At 27.8% G+C, this 12,645-nt stretch overlaps 1 pseudogene; it reads left to right on the forward strand.

Annotated features, from left to right (window-relative positions):
* LOC111372019 overlaps positions 1 to 12,645 on the forward strand; it is a 24,710-nt pseudogene that overhangs the window by 3,736 nt on the left and 8,329 nt on the right.

A 12,645-nucleotide genomic window follows, 5' to 3' on the forward strand; every position in this document is an offset into this window, starting at 1 on the left:
GGTTCCGTACTATAATTAATTTTTTTAGTATTTACAAAACTACATTTATTTAACTAATGACAGTTCAATCTTAGTTCTTGTAAAATAATATAGTCCAATTTTATATATTTTTTGCGTCTTTCTTTGCTGAGATCTTTATATATTTAATTGTTAAAATCACAGGAAGATGAAGATAAGGAGCTCACAATAATTAAAAGAGAAGTCGTTGAGCTTCAATTCGATTTTTCAAAACAATTGAAATGTCAATACAGTAGAATAATAGATTTTGATAAAACTTATATTAATTTGATTAAATTTGCATGGATCGAAAATTAGAAATGGGAAAAAACATATTTTTGGGTTTAAATTAAATTAACTAGTTAGCAAATTTCTTTAAAAAAATGGCTTATTAAAATAAATTAATTAAAAAATTAGGGAGACTTGATTCTTATTCGATTATTCGATTCTTGATCTAGAACTAAGAATTGAATCAAACCCGTTGGTTCTCTCTTCAAATATGCGTTCGGATATTTAATTAAGAATAGCTGCTCAATTCGATTTGGATCCTATTTGATCGATTCGATTCGAGGGTTTTGTCCGACCCTAATTATTCTTTCTAATTGGCCTGGTTATGTGGTCAAGAATTGCCTTGAAAGTATCACCTTTTCAAGAAATCCGCATTAGAAAATTTTAAAAAGCTAAATATAATATTATCTACGAATAAAATGTAACCCTTATTTGATTTTGCTGAGAACATATTTTCAATAGATTTTGATAGAAATTGAGGAAATATGAGTTAAAAAGTTGATAAAAATTGTGAATTTTATATTATTTATCATTAAAATTAATTATTAATTTTGATTTGATTAAATCAAATAGGACTTAACGATAAATAAAAATCATAATAAAGATAAGATTGAGATCCATGGCAAAAGGCAAAACCCAATTTTCAACCTTGACCCAGTCAAATTCAACTCGATACTGTACGGGCTCTAGATTCTAGAACGGTAAGGTTAAGTCTGATAGCCACGGCGCAAGTTGATTCCATACGTGTCGAAATCTTACTGGAACAAAGAAACTACTGTGCGCTCAGCAACTGGAGATAGGACGTTTGACCTGATAAATATTTTTAAAGTCAAACAAACAATAAAAAATTAGTTAGGGAGCTGGGTGCGAAAACAAAACTAGTTGCTTGTTTCATTTTCCTTTCGCCTTTTGACAGTTCTAGCAATTGTTTGGTTTCCTATATATGAGATGGTTATCCACGTATTTAATTGATTTTGTTGTCTCAATTAAACATTATCCTCGCATAACGTAGTGTTGAAAAAATTGGGTGATTTGTGTGTAAATTTATTATCAATTAACATAATAAAATAACAAATACAATTCAACAATAACATAACATAAAATAGAGGAGAAATTTAGAAACCAAGTATTGGGAGTCGCGACGAAAATGTTATCCTAAAGTCGTGTTGCCTCATTTTCATACAGGTATTTTCGACACTACACGACTTCAAGATAAAACTCATGTGGCTCACATCCGATTCTTCTTCTATAGGTATGACCATATAAAGATAAGTAAACGAGCCTCTCACTGAGTTGCTAAAATGATGTAGTGTAAAAGTGTAGAGAAAATGATACTTCAAGTTATTGTATTCTAGTTCTCAAGTTGTCTTTTCATATTATTATTATTATTTTTCATCTCAATGAAAATCATTCCCTTTTATGGTAAGCTAATTTAACCCTCACACTTATTTTACATGAATGTTATATACTAAGAGTCCGTTTAATTGCAAGAATGAAATTTTGGTAGAAAAAATGAATTACAATGAATTAAATTGTCTAGAACTTGTTTTATTAAAAATTGTCAATTAAATGTGTTCGATTGGTATAATTTTTCACCTGAAAAATATTGAAATTTTGGAACTTTTAGTGTTCGTTTGACTTAATTTTTTTATGAAAATTGTCAATTACAGGGATAGAATTTGTTACAATTGTAGATAAAATTTGTTTCCATAGAAAAAAACTGGAAAACACTTTCTCACTAAAACATAAATTTAAGATAGTATACATTGCCTTTTATTTACTTATTTTGCATTTACAATGATCAAATTGCCTGATGAACCAGAGACAAATGTCTGATGACCCAAAAAAAAAAAAAAAAATACAATTTTGCTTTGCAAATAACCAGTTATGACTAATGTTGCTATCCTTGGATTTTGTGGGAATTGATGAGCAAAAGGATTAGTTTTTTACTTGTTTTGCCTTGGTTTTTATAGGGATTGCTTTTACAGTCCATTTTCATATGTTGTTGCTTGAAGAAGGTAGTAAATCAGATTAGAATAACAATTTCAATTGAAATAGGTTTTTTAGCCGTTGTTTGATTTTCATTACATTACATTACATTACATTACATTCTATTTTTCTCTCTCCTATTTTTAACCACACAATCTTCCATAAAATAATATTACACGTAAATCGAAAATTTTTCTTTCTTTTTCAACCACTCATTTTTCAAAAAATACTATTCTATACATTAAATTTTCCCCGTAATGGGAGCCAAACAGGGGCTTAATCTCTGAAACTTTTGAAATTCAATAACTATTTGTAAAATAATGTCAAATGTATAATGAGAAGGTTCAGAACTTCAAGCGTTCCTCATCTTAAAGTTGGAGACATCAAACGATAATAATTATGGTGGATGGATCCAAAAATTTATGTTGAAATTTATTAAGCCAACAACAATCTAAAAATAATCTACTAAATTGTTAACGAGGCATCAACAATTCATTAATTTGTCGACAAAGCAAAAGCAGTGAGACTTCCACCAATGGAGATTGAAAAATAAAAAATAAAAAAACTCAACTTGTTCTCTTGTGTGATCTTCATTAGTAGAGGTCAATTGGTTGGTTGAGTTGGTAGATGACGATGGCAATGAATTGAGTTAAAGATGCTTGGCATTTTGATTGATATTTTTTTGGCGAAGTGACTTAAAGATACTTGACGATGGATGAAGAAAGAGGAGGGACGATTGTTATGTCAGTTATTTATTTATTTTTATCATTTTATTGAACTGATTTTAATGTTTTAATTTGTGGTCACTTTTTCGAAAAAAATTTCACTTTTTAAAATTTATGTTACTTTTTAGTGTTTGTCATCTTTTTTGAATTTCTATCACTTTTTAGTCTATCATATTTTTTTAGTCACTTTTTTTTAAGTAAACGTCACTTTTTTAATAATAAAAAAAGTGACAATAAACTTAAAAATGTCCCACTGCTCAAATTTATGTCACTTTTTGAATGAAAAACATCACTTTTTAATATAAAAAAAAATGATATTGTATATTAGTATTGTTTTTTAATATAAAAAAGATACTTAACTTAAAAAGGCAACATCGTGCCACCAGATTTATTTTATTTTATTTTATTTTTTAAGTGACACACTTAATTTTACACAGTATTTTTTATTTCCAAAATACTTTCATATGATTTTTCAAAAATTCCTAATTTTAGATGTATTTTTGCAAGTTGTCCTTAATTTTTTTTTTTTTAATTCATTGGGTTGGATTTTAATTCATAATCCGATATCCAACCTAATCCGACCTCAAATTTGATTTTTCAACACAATTGAACTTAAAACCAATTTACCGAACTCTTCAATTCCATCTGGTAAAGTAAGTTGTATTTTCTTAGATTCATTAATCTTACATTATATTAAATAAATACAATTGATGTATATAAGATCCACATGGGTCAAGAAGAACATGCATAAATTTGTATTATTGATATTTATTTAGTAATTGACAAGATTTGTAATCTCTACTTAAAGAATTTCGAAAATTTTCGCTCACGAGGGTTATTACATAGAGAAGAAACTTAAAATCAACTTCACATTAATTATGAGAAAATTGTACATTAAGATATTAGATATCCATTTTACAAATTTAAACAAAAGGAAAAAAAATTATTTATTTTTCCACTGGTAAAATAATTGTAAAATCTATTACTGGACTTTTTCAGTCCATAATTCCAAGAGCCATCAAATTTCTTTGATTACTAGTCTTCAAGATTGCCATATTTTCAAATTTTTATGTTTGACTAAAAATTGCACTCGGGCAACTTTATTTGAATCACATTTTTAATAAAATTAAAATTTAAGTAAATTAGGATAAAAATTTTTATACATGACATAAATAACTATCATAGCTTAAAAAATATAAAAATAATGTCCATAGCAAGTTCACTTTGCTAGTTAAGGGTAAAATTTTACATGCTTAAATATGAAAAAGAATGTTTAACATGTAACTATTTAAACTACTCTCTTAATAAAATTGATATTAATCCTTGTTTGGGCTCATTTTTTTTAAAACTATATATTTTTTATTTTTATTTTTTCAACTACACATTCTTCTATAAAATAATGTATATATAAATTCCAAAGCTTTCTTTATTTTTTAAGAGTAATGTTATTTAGCAGCATTGGTGTTACAACACTAAATGTCATTATGCCCTTGTTTGAACCCCATTCTTTCCATAGAAATGAATTTTTGAATAATGTATTGATGGGATATATGTGGTTAAAAAATAAGAAAAAAATTATGTTTGCTTGTAATATTATTTTATTGAAGAATGTGTGGTAGAAATAATGCCAAAATATTGTTTAAAATATATTTTTTTTTTCAAATAATGGAGCTCAAACAAGAACAAGGGCTAAATGATTTTAAAAATTTATTAAAAGTTATAACTTGTTTTCACAATATTGGTAGAATCAAATAAAAAACTTTCTATATTTTTCAATCCTTTTATAATCCTACTAAACATCTTTATTGATTTGATATTAAAGTTTATAAAATAAAGAATCTCATACAAAATAAATGATCAAGTAAATACTTAATAAAAAATCAATAATGAAAAAATAGTAGGTAAAAAGCTACGTAAGGTATTATATATGTTTTATTTATTATTTTAATAAAGGTTGCATAAAGTAATATATATGTTTTGGTTATTATTTTACTTGACGTTATTCTTGTCTATTTATCTATTTATAATGACATAATTTAAAATTTTTCAGTAAATGATGCTTCTTATAACTATAATGCAAAATGTTGTGTAAAATGTAAATCCATAATACACGATATGCAAAGTATAGTTACACCTTATATGCATGATGTATTATTTAAATTTCCGTATTGTAATAAGAAATTCAAGTACATATTTAGGTATTTTTGGTATAAAATTTGATGTTCAGCAACCCTCACTTTTCTAGAGTTATTATACGATTATTTCTAAGTGTACAACTCTTTTATTTGTTGATTTATGTATATCATAAAACTTATTTATCTAAATTGAAACAAACTCAAGTCATAAATTGTAGTGCCGATAATCACTCTACATAAACTTGCAGGGAAAATTTTAAAGCAAAATATTACATCTTATAGTAACAAGTTAATTAAAGTTTTCATAAGCTATAAAATCCCTTGTAAAGTTGAATTTGCTTAGTGCTTTTATCATCATTATCTTAAATGTGACATAAATATTCAATATAAGAAGAATGTCTGAGATGAAGCTAAAATAATATATAATATATCACATAAATAATCACGTATTAATGTAATAATACAATTGACACATAACCTTTAAAAATTCAAAATTCTTTAATCTCTCAAACATTTACATAATAAACACAATTTAACGTTTGTTTGGCAAAGATTTTTTCAAGTTAAAAAAAAAAATCTAAAAAAAAAATATGTGGCTAAAAGGTAGAAAAATATATTGATCCTATAAAATGTATGATTAAAAATGACTTTTAGAAGGAAAAAACCTCATGTTTGGTTAGTATTCGGTTTGTTTTAAATTGAAAATACCGTAAAGAAAATATTTGTCTTATTTTTATCTCTTTTTTGAAATTTAGAAATTATAAATGATTCCCTAAATATATCGAATTAGCAAAGTAAGTTATTTATTTGAGATCTTTTAGAAATTTCAAAAATATAAAATAATTAATATCAATATCTTAACTTCAATTCCCATATTTTTAGGGAAAAGAAAGTAGTGAAGGAAAATGAACTTTAAAATAAGTCTTTAATTGTCTAAGAAAGGTTAAACTCTTCCCGCTGTAATTGAGGCATTTCTTTTCAGTTTTAAAATGGTGAATCACATCTGTGGTTACTTAACTTTCAGAAACATTACAATTGGGTCACTAAAATTTAATTTATCTGAATTGGATAAATAAACTTTAATATAGTTTCAATTGGGTCACTTAAGTCCAATATAATTTCAAATTTAATTTCTTTGTCAATCAAACTAATATAAAGAATTTAATTGAAAATCATATCGCAACAGATATTTTACGTAGTCGTTGTGTGATATGTCAACTTATCACTATAATGCACCATAAATTTTTTAAAATAAAAAAAATCTTTTATTTATTTATTTTAATAATCCCTTGACTATTTTACTTTTTAGGTTGTCATGTAGCTCCATGTAAAAGATCATAAATGATATGGTTGTCAACTAAGCAATTTTCATTGTTTTGGAGGAAGATAATAGACAAGGTGACTGAATAGTAAGATTTGAAATTAATTCAATTTCAATAATCTAAATGAGATGGATTAAAGTTCAAGAGTAATGCTAGTCAACACCACTGATATTTAATACCGATTCAGTTAACATTGTTTTGTGTCATTAAATTATATGTTTACTTAAATACAAGGATTTATAACTTATTTATTATGACTTTATCACATCTTTACATCTATATCGGTGCTCTAGTACCAGATACCATTATCCTAAAGTTCAATGGCAAATTAAATTTTCGTCAAAAGTTCAAAGGTTACTATTTTTTAAGCCTTTGTTCGGCCCCATTAATTTCTATTTCACTACATTCCATTTTTCTTTCTTCTATTTTTAAGCACATAATTTTTCGTAAAAAATATTACACATAAATTGAAAAAAATTTCCTTCTTTTTCAACCACTCATTTTTCAAAAAAACACTATCCCACCATTTTTCATTTTCAGAAAATGGGGACCAAACGAGGGTTAAGAAAAAATGTCACAATCTCACTCACCAATCAAACATAGATGGTGTTTGGTGTGGATTAAAATTAGATTATTTTGTAAATTACGATAGAAGTTTTTGAAATATGTTGTTGAAAAGTTGTAAGACCTATGAAAGATATGCTTAATAATACAATTGACACATAACCTTTAAAAATCAAAATTCTTTAATCTCTTAAATATTTATAACATAATAAACATAGTTTAATGTTTGTTTGGCAAAGATTTTTTCTAGTAAAAAATATTTTTTTTAATATGTTGTTAAAAGGTAAAAAAATATATATTGATCTCGTAAAATGTATGATTAAAAATGATTTTAAAAAAAAAAAACTGTCATGTTTGGTTAGTGTTCAATGTTGTTTTAAATTAAAAATACCGTAGAGAAAATATTTATCCAATAGAAATTTAGAAATTTCAAAAACATAAAATAATTAATATCAACATCTTAAGATTCTTAACCTCAATTCCCATATTTTTAGGGAAAAGAACGTAGTGAAAGAAAATGAACTTTAAAATAAGTCTTTAATTTGTCTAAAAAAGGCTCTTCCCGCTATAATTGAGGCATCTCTTTTCTTTTAAGTTTTAAAAGAGTGAATCACGTCTGTGGTCACTTAACTTTCGGAAACATTACAATTAGGTCACTAAAATTTAATTTATCTAAATTGGATAAGTAAACTTTAATATAGTCTCAATTGGGTCACTTAATTCCAATATAATTTCAAATTTAATTTTTTTGTCAATCAAACTAACAAAAAAAAATTTAATTGACGATCATATCACAACATGTCTTCCACGTAATCGTTGTATGACATGTCAACTTATCACTATAATGAATCATAAAATTGTTCAAATAAAAACATCTTTTAATTATTCATTTTAATGATCACTTGTTTTACTATTTTACTTTTTAGGTTGTCATGTAGCAAATATGTAAAAGATCATAAATGATATGGCCGTCAACTAAGCAATTTTCATTGTATTGGAAGAAGATAACAAACAAGGTGATAGAAATAGTAAGATTTGAAATTAAATTGAATTTCAGTAATCTAAATGAGATGGATTAAAGTTAAAAAGTAATATTATTCAGCACCGATATAATTTAACACTTATTTAAGTTGCATCATTTGTGTCATTAAATTATAGGTTAAATTAAATACTAGGATCTATAGCTTATTTATTAGGATTTTGCTATTTATACATAAAAAATGTACATAATGAATTATATAATATGATGCAAAGGGAAAATATTGGAAGAAAAAATTGATTATATTTTAAGCTGACAAATAATAAAGTACCATGTGACATTATGTAATTTATTATGTAAATTTTGATGTACATGAAACAAAATCCTATTTATTATGACTAATCCTCGGTGCTCTAACACTACTTGTACTAAATAGTATTATTTTAAAGTTCAATGGCCTAACTAAAATTTCGTAAAAAGTTCAAAGGTTGTCAATAAAATTACCCTTTTAAAAATATATTATGTAAGAGAAAATGTCACAATCTCACTCATCAATCAAACATAGCCGATGCCGGTTCGGGGGTTCCGAGCCTTTTCTCTGCACCCGAACCCAATCTCCGCTCCCAATTCCATAGTTCGTTGAAAATTTCCCACACTTTTATCTTTTTTACAGCAAAAACACCTCACTTTCTTCCCCCATTCTTATTCTTACTACTTTCTCTCTCTGAAAAAAGCTCCTCCTTTTGCCGATTCAAAACCCTAGGAAGATAAATTATTCAATGACGCACGATCGAATTTAAATTCTGCTCTATCTTCTCTATTTATTCCCATCTCGATACCCTCGTAAGTCTTTTTGTCCCTTATTGCAAACACTATCTATTTTCTGTGCTCGCCCGAATTTTTCTGTGTATAAATATGTGCGTTAGAGCTCGTGATTGTATTTATGGATGTACAGATTCTATAAGGTAGGTTAGGGTTCGGAATTCGAGGTATCTACGAGCCGTGGTTTGATTTTTGCAGCTTGTTTTAGTGTTCCATTTTAAGTTGTAGAGTCATTCTGTGATTTGTGAATTATGTGATCTCTGTGTTTTTAGCATTATCTATTTAATTATTTATATCAATGTTTCTAGGATTATCTTTTTATTTATTTTTATCAATTCGGTGTCAGAATGAATATTTTATGTATATATGTATGTATATGTTGTGTGTGTAAAATCAATCGGGGATGTGAGTCTATATGCATAGGTGCTCTCAATGCCGTCAATTGTTATGTAATGTAAAGGCTTTTTCGCAAATTCTGGCTTTCTCCTCAGATTAATATTCTTGGCTTCCTGACTTTATTTATTTGTTTTTTTCTTTCAATCATTAATTTTTAACTTGGTCTGTTAATAAGGAAATTTGTGAAACTTACAACTTTTTGGTGGAACATAAGGTTTGCAGTCTTGTTATGTGGTAAATGAAATACTTAAAACATACTGTGCTATCATCTTAGAATGGGTTACAAAGCCATGGAACTTCATATTAGCAAACAAAATGGTATGCCCCATAGTCAATGGTTAAGGTATGAAGTGCTTGTTTGGGATAATTTAAAGGTTAAAGTCTACAATTAATTTTAACTGCACATTTTATGAGATTCACATCTTTTATCAACTTTTCAACCACACATTGTATCATTTTTTATCAAAATCTGCCAACACTTTTTATCATAAGCTTTGTCAACAACCCCTAAGTGTTTAATGTAGTTAATTGCAAACACTATTTGGTGAATTGGCATGTTAGATGTTCCATGAAATAAGAATGTCTTCCAATTGTTTGACTCATTTTACTTTGATGGAACCATGGGTAGGTGTCAGAGGTAATGCTCTTTGTTATAGTTTCTGATCTCGAGAGTAAATACTTTTAAGTAGTAGGTTGTTTGAGGTATTAGTATGCAGATAACATTTTATTTAGGTATATATAGGATATGTTGCAACTACGTAATCCATCGTTCATTAATTTCTCCTCTATTAGCGTCACATTAGTGAGATATATTTTCATTTTTATATTATCAATTTGAGTATTGATCTTATTTTACTAAATTCATCATATGGCATTGACTCTTGAGTTTTTGAGGGGAAAAGTCCATTCTAGTCCAACACCTAACGTCAAATTCTTAGCTGCATCATGTGCATGTGTCTACTATCTTCTTAGAGCTTTTTTCAGTTTCATTATAGGTTGCTGAAACTATAATATGACATGGTGGATAAGTGAGTAGTAGTTGTGGGCCCTACGAAATGTGTAGTTAAAATTAAAGTTTGATTTTGATCTTTAAATATAAGGAGATTATAATGAAAGACATACAAACTTTGGTCTCCCTTTCTCTCCTGACTTTATGAATCATGCTTAGTAGCTGTAATCACACCTAAAAACTCAAGCTTTAAGATTGGCTTAGTATATCTCAGTTTCATATATTTGTACCTTTTTTTATCTGCTCTAGGTTTCTAACCACTAGACTTTCCAATGAAAATTCTTCCGAACATTTACTTTACTAATGTGTTAAATTTTTTGGTATTGGTAGTGCTGATTGCGTTATTTAGAACTTCAAAAAAATTAGTTCTATGGAGGTTTAGTCTGTAAGGCTTGTACATCCATAGTTTGCTTTAACTCTACATTGGGCTCCTAAAATAAGAGTGCAAGGGAACGTGGCACATATTGTAGATATGGCTACTTCTAAGGTTTTGAAATAATTTGGCACTATGACTATGATCACAGCCTCTCTAACCAAGCCATTACAAAAATAATTAGAGATTTAAGCAAAATGCCCCTGTTGTTTACCTGTTTTGCACAAACCATCCCAATTTTTTCAATTTTGGCATTTAGGCACTCAGATCCATCAAATGTTATGCAATGTTTGATGAATCCGAGGGCCCAAATGTTCAAATTAAAACGATAGGAAAAATTTATGCAAAATAGGCAAATGATAATGATGTTTTGTGCCATTTGATAATTTATATATTCATTTTTAATTAATTTGACACTGCGATCCTGCTAGCATACTCTCTATGACCAAAAAAGGAAAGCTCAATGCAAACATTTACATAAATAAGTAGGCCAACCGTCTATAAATACAAATTTTTAAACTGAAAGTTTTATTTGTTAACTTGTTAGAACTCCTTTAAGTACCTTGTATATTGAAACAAATCAATAATAAATGCCTATTTGATACTCAGCCATATATAGATCTGTTTTGTTCAGTATATGCATTTACCAACAATAAACTTATGATTTCATTAAAAAATGAAAAAAATGAATGATGATGATCAACTTTTATGACAAGTTGATTCCTTAGACAATTCAAATATTAAGTCAATATTGTGAAATTTGTTATGTTAGCAGTTTTTTGTTCAAAATTAAGATATGTTGAAAATAGAATTGCTATGTAAAAACCTGAATTCGAATAAATATTTGATAGTAAATATGCAAAAGTGGAAACTTGGAATTTTTAGTGTTCAGTGTTTCTTGGAGAACTAGTCCTCGCGCCACTCAACTCTCGTTTAGATTGGAACACATATGAAAACTTACATTTATTTTTTAGAGCCTCCACTAAGATCATTTTATTGGCCACGGCATTCTTCTTTTTTTTTTGTTTAAAATGACTGATAGCAAACAGTTGCATCTTTTTTGTTATTTAACCACTAGTCATTATACTCATTACAGTGCTAATGTTTATTTTAGCTTTATTTAATAGGTTATTTTTTAATTTTATTAGTTGTGCTTACTGTTCTACCCAAAAATAACATGTTTGTGTCGTGGTATGCATGTACCATCGAGGAAGAATTTCAAATTTAGGAAGTCAATGTCTATATTTGTCAATTTAAGTGTACCAACGCATAACAGCTGAATTTTTGGATTTCAACTATCTATTTCTAGCAATGAACTTGGAGACAGGGTCCACAATTTCTTTGCACAAGATAACTTGTCCAGGATCAGTATCATTCACAAATTGTAGAAGGGAATTGGCCTGTGCTACACAACAATTATTGGGCTGGCAGCCAGAGAAAATTTGATTTGGCAAATTCTGATTCAAAAAATTATGGTTCACAGCTCTCAGGTAATTGGCTGTTTGAAACCCAAGTACAAATATTATGTTATATTTGTGTAGATTGATTTGTTTCTTTTTATTTTAATCTCAGTGAAAGAAAAGCATTGATGTAATTTCTTTTTCACCTGTCATTAAGTCCCCTAACTTGATTTTTGTGTAACTTCTTTTCTAACCCCTGTTTGTGCACAATTTTTTGGGATAATGCATTTTGGAATAGTGATTTTTTGGAGAATGTGTAGTCAAAAATAGGAAAAAATTTTGGGTTTACATGTAAAATTATTTTATGAAAGAATGTGTGGTTGAAGATGAGTTTTTTTTAAAAAAAATGAATTTTGAGAATAATGGGGCTCAAATAGGTCCTAAGACGTTACCTTATGTTTCCTTGGGCAGATAGAGGTATAGGACAGGGCAGTTATGTTCTTCGCACTTCACATGGCTCGAATTTTGATCAAGCTACTGTGAGTCCTAGTTTTTCTAAAATTCAATACCAAAGCAAACGGCGAAATTTGAATGGCTATATGTGTGGAGATCAGGTTCACCAGACGAGGCTTAGTGAAGCTCTCTC

This window comes from Olea europaea, chromosome 23 (assembly GCF_002742605.1).
Source record: "Olea europaea var. sylvestris chromosome 23, O_europaea_v1, whole genome shotgun sequence".
Taxonomy (NCBI): domain Eukaryota; kingdom Viridiplantae; phylum Streptophyta; class Magnoliopsida; order Lamiales; family Oleaceae; genus Olea; species Olea europaea.